The following is a 13,443-nucleotide window of genomic DNA, read 5'->3' as shown; positions in this document are numbered from 1 at the left end:
TTGGGGAAGTGGTGTGTGGTGGGTAGTTGGAGGGAGGTTGCTGCAGGAGCTAATGTGCTGTTTGCATCATGGACCTGTGCAATGTGGGGTATACCCAAAGCCGCCCAATAACCCACAGATGTGTGCTGTGAAGCAGCCAGAATTTGGGTTCTGCCATAGCAGGAGGTAACGGCATGATGGCCTGAATGCCTTCCCTAATAGTCGACCACAGGGAGATTGGCTTTGCTTCCTGTAGCAGCTTCTCCCTGCCTGGAGACCTGGCGCCATCCAGCACACAGAGCAGACGGAGGAAGTGAGGAAATGGAGCAGCCTGTTCCCTCCTCCCATCACTGCAGGAAAGGCCTGAGCTGGGGACAACCAGGATTTGGAATGAGGTGGGGATTGCTGTTCAATTTTAATCCTGACATAGAAGTGCAGTTGCTAACATGAGTTTTGTCATGAGCATCTGTGGCTTTTCCGAGGATTTAGGGGTGAAGGAGGGACACACCATAGGGCCTGGCTGTAAGGCAGTGGGGAGAGAAGACAAAGCCCTTCCTTTCTGGACTTCCTTCCTTCAAAAGGCCAGTTTCCTAAGGGCTAACTGTAAGTGAACCGGCCTTACTGAAATGCTGTGGGTCGACTTCAGGCGATAGTAGCCTTTTCTCGCTCTTTAGGAGAATACCTACTTCCCGTCCTAGGTCTTCTCCTATATGGCGAGTTGTTCTACAGCCTCTGTTGAATGGATTAAACACTGTCACCACCACCAAAAACCGGTGGCACAGGTGTTAAATGATCACATAGGTTCAGATGGTATCAGCATGCTTTCTACAAAGTCCTGTGCACATTGAAAATATAGAACTTTAATTTTTTTTTACAAAGAATTAAATAAAACCTTCATTTGGACCACACATGGAAACACACGTTTTGGAGATGAAACGTTCTGTTACAAGAGATCCCACTTCTTCTTTAGCTAAAGGCGTTTTTTGTTCCCCAGGATTTCTCCCTTTCCTGTCAAATTCTTTTTTTGTTTTTAAAGAGTTATTTATTTATTTGAAAGTCAGAGTTACAGAGAGAGAGGGAGAGACAGAGACAGAGATCTTCCATCTGCTGGTCCACTCCTCTCAGATGGCTGCTATGGCCAGGGCTGGGCCAGGCCAAAGCCAGGAGCCAGAAGCTTCACCCAGGTGTCCCATGTGGGTACAGGGGACAAAGCACCTGGGCCATCTTCTGCTGCTTTCCCTGGTGCATTAGCAGGGAGCTCGATCAGAGGTGGAGTAGCCAGGACTCGAACCAGTGCCCATATGGGATGCCAGCGTCACAGGCTGGGGCTTTAACCTGCTGTGCCACAGCGCCGGCCCCTCCTGTCAAATTCTTCTGGTTGCGAGCAGCAGATACCAACTTGAGAATGGGAATTTTTACTTGCAGGATGTAGAGCTCTGTTGCAGAATCTAAGAGCAGGGCCACAGCTGAGCTCCAGGAAAGTCTGAAAGGCTCACTTGGGCAGCACAAGACAGTGGAATGAGGAGCGTGTGCAAGAGTGATAAACCACCAGGGCGTTCTCTCCATCTCAATCCACTGTAATGAGAGGAAGGCGGGGTTAAAGGTAGGGGCCATGGGCTTGCCTGCCCCTTGGCATCACTGAGAAGGGTGACATATCGCGCTGGTGGTCTGCCGCACACACACACGGGGCAGCTTCGACAAGAGCCGGTTATTTCCTCCCAGTTCTGCAGGCTGGAAGTCCAAGATCAAGGTGCCTGCCAGGTTGGACCTGCTCGGCTTGCAGGCGGCTACCTTCTCACTGTGTCCTCACCTGGTCTCTTGTCTATGCACACACGTCCCTGTGCCTCTGCTTATAAGTTGTACCGGATTAGGACCCCATCCTTATGACGTACTTGAACTTCCAGCTACAACCACAGTGTGACAGTAAATTATTTTTTAGCTGTCCGCTGTGCACAGACTTAGTTACTTTTAGTTCGATCCGCAAGAAATACTCTGCAAGCCTTGTAGTATAAAGAAACAAGTAGTTTATTTAAGTAGCAAATTTTAAGAAGCAGGGAAGAGAGAGAGAAAAAGAATGGGGGGGGGGATCCCTAAGAGTAGGGACTCAACCCCGGGGATTTACCACTAGGCAGTCTTCACACAGCACCGGAAAGGATCCCTACTGAGAACCAAACATCGGCAGCAGTCATCACGGGCACGTCAAACGTTCAGCATGACTGCGTGTTCCCCCGGGATGGAACAGCAGCAGCAGCGGCTTGCTCTGGCTCCCCCTTAAAGCCCCCAAGGACAAAGGGAAGCACCTGGCTCCTGGCTTCGGATCAGTGCAGCTCGCCGACCGTAGCAGCCGTTTGGGGGGTGAACCAGTGGAAGGAAGACCTTCCTCTCTGTCTCTCTCTCTCTCACTAACTCAGTCAAATAAAAAAATTGATAATTGTATATCTCTGTGTGAAAGGAATATTGCTAATTTAATTTTTAAAATTTCTTTATATTTTCTGAGTTTTCATCGGTAAATATTTTGTTTGGATAATAAAACATTAAAATAACTAAAATATTATGTTTGAAAAGAACACATATATCCATTTAACCTTAATATGGAGAACTTTCTTTTTTATATACTTTTATTGATTGATTGATTGATTTGAGAGACAAAAAGAGAGACAGAGAGAGAACTCCTATTTACTTGTTCATTCCTCACAGTCCTGCAATGGGCAAGGCAGGAATTCAAATCTCAACCCCAGTGTCACATACAAGGGGCAGAGGCCCAACCGTGTGAGTCATCGCTGCTGCTTCTCAGGGTCTGCATTAGCAGGAAGCTGGAATTGGAAGTAGAGCTGGGACTCGAACCCAGGTCCTCTAATATGGGATGCAGGTGTCCCAACCAGTATCTTAATTGCTAGGCCACACACCTGCTCCTGGAGAAGCACTTTCTAAACTTAGAAGCCATGTAGCGGTGGTGTGCTGGAGCTGGCTTGCACAGACTTGTAGAGGCAGTTGTAAATATTCAGGAATTTTGCTAGCTAAAAATCAGCTCGGTGGGACTATTTCTACTGCAGATACCAGCAGATGTAACAAACCAGACTTCTTTGTTTTCAAACTTAGTCTACTGGCTTTCAATTTTCTTTTAACAAAGAAAAAGTGAGCTTATTAACTGATATTAAACTGAAAATATTTGTTGGTTCAAAGGGCCACGGGGATGGTATTGTGGCGTAGCAGGGGAAGCTGCCGCCTGCAATGCCAGCATCCCTTATGGGAGCCAGCTTGTGTCCCAGATGCTCCATTTGCAATCCAGCTCCCTGCTAATGTGCCTGGGGGGTCAGCAGGAGATGGCCCAAGTACTTGGGTCCCTGCCACCCACGTGGGAGACCCAGATGAAGCTCATGGTTCCTGGTTTCAGTCTGGCCCAGCCCTGGCGATGGCAGCCATTAGGGAGTGAACCAGCAGGTGGAAGATCTCTGTCTTTCCTTCCCTCTCTTTGAAACTCTGACTTTCAGATAAGTAAACAAATCTGTAAAAAAAAAAAAAATCATGAAAGGAAAAGGTAATCAATGGGGGGAAGATGTTTGTAAGAAGTTTGATGGAATTAATGTCAGAACATGAAAGAGAAAGTACAGTTAAATGCCAGGGGACAGTCTTGTGGTACAGAGGGTTAAGCAGCCACTTGCAATGCTGGCATCACATGTCAGAGTGCTGGTTCCAGTCCTAGCTGCTCTGTGTTCAATCTAGCTCTCTGCTGGTGCATCTGGGAAAGCAGTGGATAAAGGCCTAAGTACTCGGATCCCTGCTGTCCAAGTGGGAGACCCGGATGGAATTCATGGTTTCTGACTTCTGCCTGGCCCAGATCTGGCTGTTGAGGCCATTTGGAGAGTGTACCAGAGGATGGAAGATCTTTCTCCTGCTCTCTTTCGCTCTCTCTCTCTTTTGAATGAATGAATGAATGAGTAAATGAATAAATAAATCTTTTAAAGAATGGTAGAAACATAACCTAGATATAAAAACAGGCAAATGACACGAAGAGTAATTCACTAAAGAGATACAGGTTGCCAGTAAACTTGAAAAAACATCCAATGGCCTTCATAATAAAAGAAAATAAAGATAGAAACAATAATGAGGTCTCCATCACATTGACAGATCTCTGTTGCGCTGCCTTACAGAAGATGTGTGACATACACACAACACACCCTGGGAGAACAGGTGTGAGAACACACTGTATGGAAAGCTCCTTGGTGAAATACACCAACAACATAAAATCATCCACGTTCTTTAGCCTAGTCATTCCCAGGAATGGATCCTAAGACAGCACCAAAAATTCGGACCAGGACCAGGAACAGAAGTGCCTGCCGATGTCTCTGTGAAACTGAAGGAGCAACCTCTCCTCAGGCACGTGGCTGGAGACACTTGACCTCGGCTCGGGACTTCACTCAGCTCCGGACCTGTCTGTGGCAATTTCAAAAGCTCGGCTGGGAAACTCGAGTTAGGTAAGGCAGAATGCATCCAGGGGCCAGCGTCTGGGGGATGTCAGCTTTCATTCTTGGCACAGGTGCAGCTGTAGGGTCAGGCAGGGGGGCGAATTGGGGGTTGGTGTGGGGAAAGGAGGGGGAGAGGAACTCTGCCACTCTGTATGTTGATCTGAGTCCTGACCCCACCACCAGAAGCACTGTGCTCCCCGCATTTGTTTTCTTCCTTACTGATTAAGAAACTATGCTCTCTACACTTCCATGTTAAAAAACACCCAACAAACCAGGAACAGAAAGGACCTGCTCTGAGCTGACAAAGGATCTATGAAAAACTCACAGCGCACAGCATCCTACACTATGAAATAACTAAAGCTGTGCCCCCTGGCATGAAGAACAAGCCCAGAATGTCTGCTCTCATCACCTCTAAGGGCATTACTGAGGTGCTAGCCAGGGCAGCCATGCAGTCGGGAGTCATGCTGGGGAAGAAGAAATGCAAGTACTCCCCATTGAAGATGACATGGTCCTTTTTACAGGAAACTTGCGGGAATCCACTAGCGCTAGTCACCTGGGCTGCCATAACACAGTACTACAGGCTGGGTGGCTTATAAATGATGGAAATTGGTTTGTCTCAGGTACAGAGGCTGGAGAGCTGACAGCAGGCACCCGTGTGGTTGGGTTCTTGTGAGGGCTCTCTTCTGAGTCTCCGGCAGTGGTCTTTCCATTGTAGCCTCTATTGCACAGTGGGAAGAAGACTGGGGAGCTCCCTGGGATCACCTTTAAACGTGGACTAATTCCATTCGTGAGGGCTCCAACCTCATGACTAAATCACTTCCCCAGTGCACTACCTCTTGATCCCATTAAGCTGGAGCTAAGATTTCAACATATGGGAGCAGGTGCTGTGGAACAGCACATTAAGCCGATGTGTGGGATGCCCACATCCCACGTGGGAGGGCCTGGGTTCAAGTCCTGGCTGTGCTTTCTGTTCTGTGCTAATGTGCACTCTGGGAGGCAGCAGGTGATGGCACAGGTACTTGGGTCTCTGCCACCTACACAGGAGACCCAGGTGGAGTTCCTGACTCCTGGCTTTGGTCTGGCCCAGCCCTGGCTGTTGTAACCATTTGGGGAGGGAATCAGTTGATGAAAGATATTTCCCTCATCCCCTCTGTCACTCTGCCTTCCAAATAAACAAACAAACCTAAAAGGAGATATCAACAAATGATTTGTGGGGGGACCAAAAAATTTAGTCCATAGACCACTTAAAAAAACAAACCTGGGGGGCATGTTTCTGGCACAGCAGCTAAGACACAGCTCGGGATGCCCACATCCCATATCAGAGTGCCTGGAAGCAAGTCCCAGCTCTGCTCTCTGTTCCAGTTTCCTACTAACATAGAACCTCAGAGGCAGTAGTGATGCGCCAATATTTGGATCCCTGCCCCTTACGTAGGAAGCCCAGATGGAGTTCCTGACTGCTGGCTAAAGCTTTGCCCAGCTGCAGGTATTGCAGACATCTGGGGAGTGAACCAGTGATAGGGGACAGCTCTCTCTTTCAAAAACAAACAAAAACCAAATCTATTAGCATAAACAAATTCAGCAAAGTTGCAAGATACGTAATCAATAAAAAAAGCGCAATGTTTCTAGACAGCATCAGTGAACAAGCCAAAGTAAAAATTGGAAAGCAACATTATTCGCAACATCATCAAGAAATATTTAGAAATAAATTTATCAAAAGGAGCATAAAAACTATACTCTGAAAAACACCAAAGATTATAGAAGGAAATTAAAGAAAACATAAATCAATAAAAGACAACCCATGCTCATGTATTGGAACACTTAGTAGTGTTCCAATAGTGTGATCTATAGAATCAACGCAGTCCCTGAAAAAAATACCAGTTGGCTTTTTTTTCGTGAGTTGACGAATTGACCCTAAAATTCATATGGAAATGAAGGATCCAGAACAGTCAAAACAATCTTAAAAAAGTACAAAGTTAGAAGATTCACAGTTCCCAATTTCAAAAATCACTCTGAAGCTACAGTCAGCAAGACAACGTGAAGGCCAGTGCTGTGGCATAGCAGTTTAGGCCACTACCTGCAATGTTGCCATCCCATTTGGGTGCTGGTTCGAGTCCCTGCTGCTCCACTTCCAATCCAGCTCCCTGCTAATGTGCCTGGGAAAGCAGTGGAAGATGGCCCAAGCCCTTGGGCTACTGCACCCTCATGGGAGACCCAGAAGAAGCTCCTGGCTCCTGGCCCAGCCTTGGCCATCTGGGGAGTGAACCAATGAAAGGAAGACCTCTCTCTCTCTGTCTCTTCCTCTCGCTCTCTATGTAACTCTGCCTTTCAGATAAATATTAAAAAAAAAAAAAAAAAAAGATAATTTGGTCTGGCCTAAGGGCAGATAATCAATCAATGGAAGAAAATTGAGTCTAGAAATAAATTCAGGCCTGTGCTGCAGCTCACTAGGCTAATCCTCCGCCTGAGGCGCCAGCACCCCGGGTTCTAGTCCCGGTTGGGGCACCGGATTCTGTCCCCATTGCTCCTCTTCCAGGCCAGCTCTCTGCTGTGGCCCGGGAAGGCAGTGGAGGATGGTCCAAGTGCTTGGGCCCTGCACCCACATGGGAGACCAGGAGGAAGCATCTGGCTCCTGGCTTTGGATCGGTGCAGCGCGACGGCCGCAGCGGCCACTGCGAGGGGTGAACCAACGGCAAAGGAAGACCTTTCTCTCTGTCTCTCTCTCTCTCTCTCTCACTAGACAGCTCTGCCTGTCAAGAAAAGAAAAGAAAAGAAAAGAAAGAAAGAAAGAAAGAAAGAAAGAAAGAAAGAAAGAAAGAAAGAAATTCAGACATCTGTGCCCAGTTGGCTTTCAACAGGGTGCTAAGATAATTGGATGTGGAAAAGGAATATCTCTTTCCATAAATGGTGTTGGGATACCTGGTATCTACTTGCAAAAAAGTGTTTGACCCCTACCTCATACTGTATTCAAAAATTAATTCAAAATGGCCCAATGACCAGTGTAAGAGCTATTAACTATAAAACTTCCAGAAGAAAATATAGGTATAGATTTTTATGACTTTGGGTTTTTATTTTTTATTAAAGATTTATTTATTTATTTGAAAGTCAGAGTTACACAGAGAGAGAAGGAAAGGCAGAGAGAGAGAGAGGTCTTCCTTCCGCTGGTTCACTCCCCAACTGGCCACAACTGTTGGAGCTGTGCCACTCCAAAGCCAGGAGCCAGGAGCTTCTTCTAGGTCTTCCATGCAGGTGCAGGATCCCAAGGATATGGGCCATCTTACACTGCTTTCTCAGGCCATAGCAGAGAGCTGGATTGGAAGTGGAGCAGCCAGGACTCAAACTGGCGCCTGTATGGTATGCTGGCACTGCAGGTGGCGGCTTTACCCGCTATGCCACGGCACCAGCTCCTGACTTTGGGTTTTTAAAATAGTTTCTTAGATATACCACCAAATTTACAGATAAAAAAGGAGATAAGTTGGCTTTTGCCCTGCTCTTCTTCCCTGGCCTCTCACCAGGACAGGGTTTGCTGTAGCCCTGCTCCTCCAAGGCACATGGCCTTCGGGCCATGTGCTCTAGGCTTCCTGGCCTAGATGCTCATCCATGTGGCTGGTTCCTGGTGCTCTTCTTCACAGGTGAATGCGAAAGACATTCCTGACTGTTCCTATAAGCCAATCAGAAACCTTAGAACTCGACTTCTGGGAGTAACTGACTACACAGGGACACAGACCTTGGCAATGATCAAGACTGCTCCAACCCACAAAGCAAATTTGTTAGGTAGGATAGACAGAGACTTACAGACCCTGGATAGGCAGGGCCTGCAGTTACAGAAGAGATGATTCAACGGCCATCAACTCCCCTAGGATTAAGGGGATGGAGTCTCTGAGGGGGGAATGAATTAGGCAGATGTACCCTAGTAGGCCAGACCTTTGAGATGAGCCCCTGGAAAGTCCAGATGCTGAATGTTTTACTGATGGCAGCAGCTATCTAAAGGAAGGAGTTAGAAAGGCAGACGATAGAAGCCCAAGCATTACCACACAATACTTTAGCCCAAAAGACAGCTTATTGCATTGACTAGGGCTTTACAACTGGGAAAAGGCCAGTGAGTTTTTATAGATAGATAGATAGATAGATAGATAGATTCCAGGTATGCTTTCCTTGTGTTGCATGCACACGCAGCAATCTGGAAAGAGAGGGGCTTACTGACTGCAAAGAGTTCCCCTGTTAAATATGGAAAAGAGATACCGGCTCTACTTCAGGCAGTACTGGAGCCTTTAGAAGTGGCTGCCATCCACTGCAAGGGACATCAGAAGGGAGATAGTTATGTTAACCAGGGAAATGCGTTAGCAGATAGAGCAGCTACACAGGAAAATTTGGAAATGGCCCTTTTACGTCAATCTGTGGAAGCAGCTAAGGAACCTCACTATACAGAGCCTGAGAATGAATGGGCCCAACAGCGAGGCTATACTAAAAACACAAATGGATGGTGGATGCTAAATCACAGAATTATGCTACCAATGGCCACTTAATGGAAAATTACACAACTCTACCCACTTGGGAAGAGATGCCTTAGTACAACTGGTCTCCTGAGCTTTTGGAGGAAAGGGACCAGATATGGTCATAAAGGAAATGACTCACTCTTGGCCTCTATGTTTACAGAATAACCCTCACCACGTAAGGCCACCTCCCCTGTTGACTACTGTGCAGAGGAGGGGAACATAAACAGCTGAAGATTGGCAGGTTGATTTTACCAATATGCTCCCAACAAGCAATTATAGGTACCTTCTAGTCTGTATTGACACTTTTACAGGATGGATAGAGGCCTTTTTGACCCGAACAGAGAAAGCACACGAGGTGTTTAAAGCCTTGTTGAAAGACATCGTGCCACACTTTGGACTCCCACGGTCACTCCAGAGTGACAATGGACCTTCATTTATATCTAAAATAACCCCGCAGAACCCAGCAGCTCCTGAGAATAATGATGACCATGCAGGAGACACTGAGGATGCCGGTGACTGAAAGAGATCCAGCTCGTAAAGTGAACTCATTAGATGAGATAGGCAGAGACTTCCAGAACGAGAACAGGCAGGGTCTGCGCCCTTAATCAGCAGGAAGTAGCTACAGAAGATGGAGACTCGACACCCATCAACATCCCCTTAAGATTAAGGTCTGGAGTCTCTGAGGGGGGAATGAAGTAGGCAGGCAAACAGGTTAAAATTGATCAGATTTGTGAACTGGAAGACCACGCCCCTGTGTGACCTCATGCTCCTACCTGATGCCTTTGACACGCCCCTGTGTGGCCTCACTCCCCTACCTGGCCACACCGGGATGCCCACCAGCCAATCAGGTTAATTAACCACTCCCCTTTGGAGTGGGTTAAAAGCCTGGGGCACAGTGTGCCAGGGCCTTTGCCCTGCTCTTCTTCCCTAGCTTCTTGCCAGGAGGGGGCTTGCTGTAGCCCTGCGCCTCCAGGGCGCATGGCCTTCGGGCCATGTGCTCTAGGCTTCCTGGCCTAGATGCTCATCCACGTGGCTGGTTCCTGGTGCTCGGTATGAACCCCTATTCACCTCTCTCCCCTAAATAGAACTCTCACTCTCTTATGCATCTTTCTTACTAAACAAAAGCTTAAAATGTAAAAAAAAAAAAAAAAAAAAAAAAGGAGATAAGTTGCACCTCATCAAAATTAAAGTCCTCATACTTGAAAAGTTTCCTCAAGAAAGTGAAAAGACTGACAAGATAGGAGAAAAAATTTAAATTTATATGTCCAGTAAGAAATTTGTATCTAGAATATATAAAAACTCTTACAAGCCTGTAATTAAACAGGTGAGGCAATTAAAGAATAGGCAAAAGCTCTGAGGAGACATTTCTCTAAACACATACAAATGGCCAGTGCACTTGGAAAGATGCTTGATATCGTAGCTATCAGGGAAATGCAAATCAAAACCACAATAATGCACCACTTCACAGCTAGTAGGATGGTTCTACCCCTCAGATAATAAGTGTTAGTAAGGATGTGGAGACATGAGACCTTGTACGTTGCTGATAGGAATGTAAAATTGTCTAACTGCTTTGAAATCGTCTGGCAGTTCCTCAACAGGCTAACGGGAGAGTTCCCATCCTGGGCAGCAATCTCTCTCCTAGGGCTGTGCAAGTCTGGTAGTCTCTCCTCATCCACTTCTCTGGGTCTCAGTAACCATGGTATGAAACTGCTACGTGGAAAATTCCAGAGAGAGAGAGAGCAAGCAAGCAAGCACACATTCATATAACTCTCACAATATATTGCTACAATTGTTCTATTTTATTATTAGCTGCTATTGTGAATCTCTTGCCATAACTAAAAATTAAACTTTATCTTAGGTCCATATGTACACATATGTATGCATATTACATAGTAATTATAGCATTTGGCACTACCTGTGGTTTCAGGCATCCTCTGGAGGTCTTAGAATATATTTCCGATGGGAGGATGGCCCAAGTTCTTGGGCCCTGCACCTGCATGGGAGACCAGGAGAAGCACCTGGCTCCTGGCTTTGGATCAGCGCAGTGCACCGGCCTCAGTGCGCCGGCCGCAGTGGCCACTGCGAGGTGAACCAACAGAAAAGGAAGACCTTTCTCTCTGTTCTCTCTCTCACTGTCCACTCTCACTGCCTGTCCAAAAAAAAAAAAAAAAAAAAAAAAAAAGAATATATTTCTGATGAATAAGGTGGGGCAGGATTACCATACCTAAGAGCAAATAACGTCTACACAAAAACTTGTTTGTGAGTATTCATAGCTACATTACTAGCAGCCATAATGTCCATCGGTTTATGAATGGATAAATAAAATGTGGTAGGTGTATACCACCAAAATGATGTGGCAACTTAAAAAAGAAATCTGGTTGTATGCATGGGAGAACCATAAAAATATTATCCTAAGTGAAAGAAGTCAGTTACAAAGGGCCATATCCTGTATGATTACATTTGCATTAAATATCCAGAACAGCTCTATAGAGGTTTTTATAACCGACAGAGTGGATTAGTGGTTGCCTGTGGTTGGGGCACATGGAAAGTGGAGGGTGAGGGAGAAGGGATGTAGTGCTGCTTTTTAGGGCAGTGAAAATCATCGGACTTGGTTGTAGTGATAGCTGCCCAATTCTGAATATACCCAAAATAACTGTGCACTTTGAGTGAAGTTTTTATGGTATGTGAGTAGGATCTCAATAAAGCTGTTGGAAAAAACTCAACTCACGACAGATCACACCTAAAAGGACAGCATATTTATATTGTCCTGGATCCAAAAAGGAATGCCTGGGTATGGGCTAGGTAGAGAAGCTGCTATGGAGAGAAGTAGCGGTTTGCCTACAGAGTAACACACAAACCTTTCATTTGAATTAGCTCTTTGGGCCGCTGTTCAATGGACTTGAACTTGTGCTTATTTGCAAGGCTGTGCTAACTGCACCTAGACCTGCCTCGGGCAGCACATGTGACCAGCAGTGTGGGGCAGCCCCACTGAGATGTACTGTAAATGCAAAATGCACCCTGGATTTTGAAGACTTAGAATGGAAAAAAACGGATCAGCTATCTCATTTGCAATTTTATATTCATTTTTATATTGATTGCATATTGAAAAAATACTTTGGATAAAATATTTTCAAAAGAAGCCAAAGTGTCTGAGAATTAAAGTTTTTCCTTGGAGGGGGCAGATGCGGCTGTGCCTAGATGCTATCTTGTTCCATTATGAGCTGTGTTTAACAGGATCCCTGATGCTGGGTAACGCGTAGAGAAGTGGTTTATTTAGTTTTGGTGGTTAAAAGCCCAAGGTTGGGCAGTCTCATCTGTTTGACCTCAGATGAGGGTCTTTTGGTTCTGTCGCAAGATGGTGCAGAAATAAAAAGAAAAAGAGTTGTATGCAGAAGGGGTCAGGTCGATGGGGTCCCTTGCTCAATAGCAACTCATTTTTGTGAGAGCCAGCCTAGTTCTTTGGGAGCTACGTGAATCCCTCCCGGGGGGTGGCACCCCCAGGTCCTGACCCCCTTCCACTGAGCGCCACCTCTTAAAGATGCCATCACTCCAACACTGGGGCCCAAGGGCGACTCCGAGTGCCAGGGAAGAGCTTGGAGGGAAACACAGGACTCGGAGCACCAGCGGTGTTGCCTTCTGCCCTGCACGCTTCCTCCCTGGGCCTCACCCTCGAGGCCTGAAATCACGCAGCCAACGCCGCGGGCAGCCACAAGCCACAGAGCGTCCTCATCTCCAGTCATGGGTCTTAGAGCTGATGGGCGGGCGATGCTTCTCTTTCAGTTTCGGAAAGTTACTGAAAGACATATTTCCCCTATTCAACAAATTCTGAGGTCAGGGGAAACAGAGAGAATGTTCTGTTTCAAAGAATCCCAGGGTTCTTGTGTAGGAAAGCTGGGCTCATGTGCCATGTGGCGGAGAAGCTGTTTACAGGACAAAGTCGTGCAGGGAGACAGTTGGGTGTCTGCACATTGGGTACCACGTAGTACTAGGCCAAGGACAACTTCAGAGACAGAGAGTTGGCATTCCTTAGCTTTATTTGCATATTTGCTCTTTACTTAAACTTTTTTAAGATTTTTATTTTATTTGAAAAGTGGGGTGGGAGGGAGGCACCTCCTATCCACTTGCTGGCTTACTCTCCAAATATCTGCACCAACCAGGGCTGAGCCAGGCCAAAACTGGGGGCTGTGGGGAGCAACTGGGAGCAACTCGGACTAGACTAAGTTACTGGAATTAAGACTTATTCTATGCATCTGCTTTCCCACAATATGGCGCTGAGAAGGGAAACAGCTTCTACACAGCTGCCTCCAGTTCAACCAATAAACTGTGGGACCTGCTCCTGATTGGAGGAGAGCAGCGTACTCGGCGTGTGGGTAGCAGAGTTGGGATTGGCGGAGGAGGACTATAAAGGAGGAGAGAGACGGCATGCACCAGGAACATCTAAGGGGAACACCTGTGCAGCCCCCGAGGGAGCCGGCCGGCGGTGTGCCGCTCCCCCGCGGAAGTGG

The sequence above is a fragment of the Oryctolagus cuniculus genome, chromosome 2 (assembly GCF_964237555.1).
Source record: "Oryctolagus cuniculus chromosome 2, mOryCun1.1, whole genome shotgun sequence".
Lineage (NCBI taxonomy): Eukaryota > Metazoa > Chordata > Mammalia > Lagomorpha > Leporidae > Oryctolagus > Oryctolagus cuniculus.
This window is presented reverse-complemented; position numbering follows the sequence as displayed.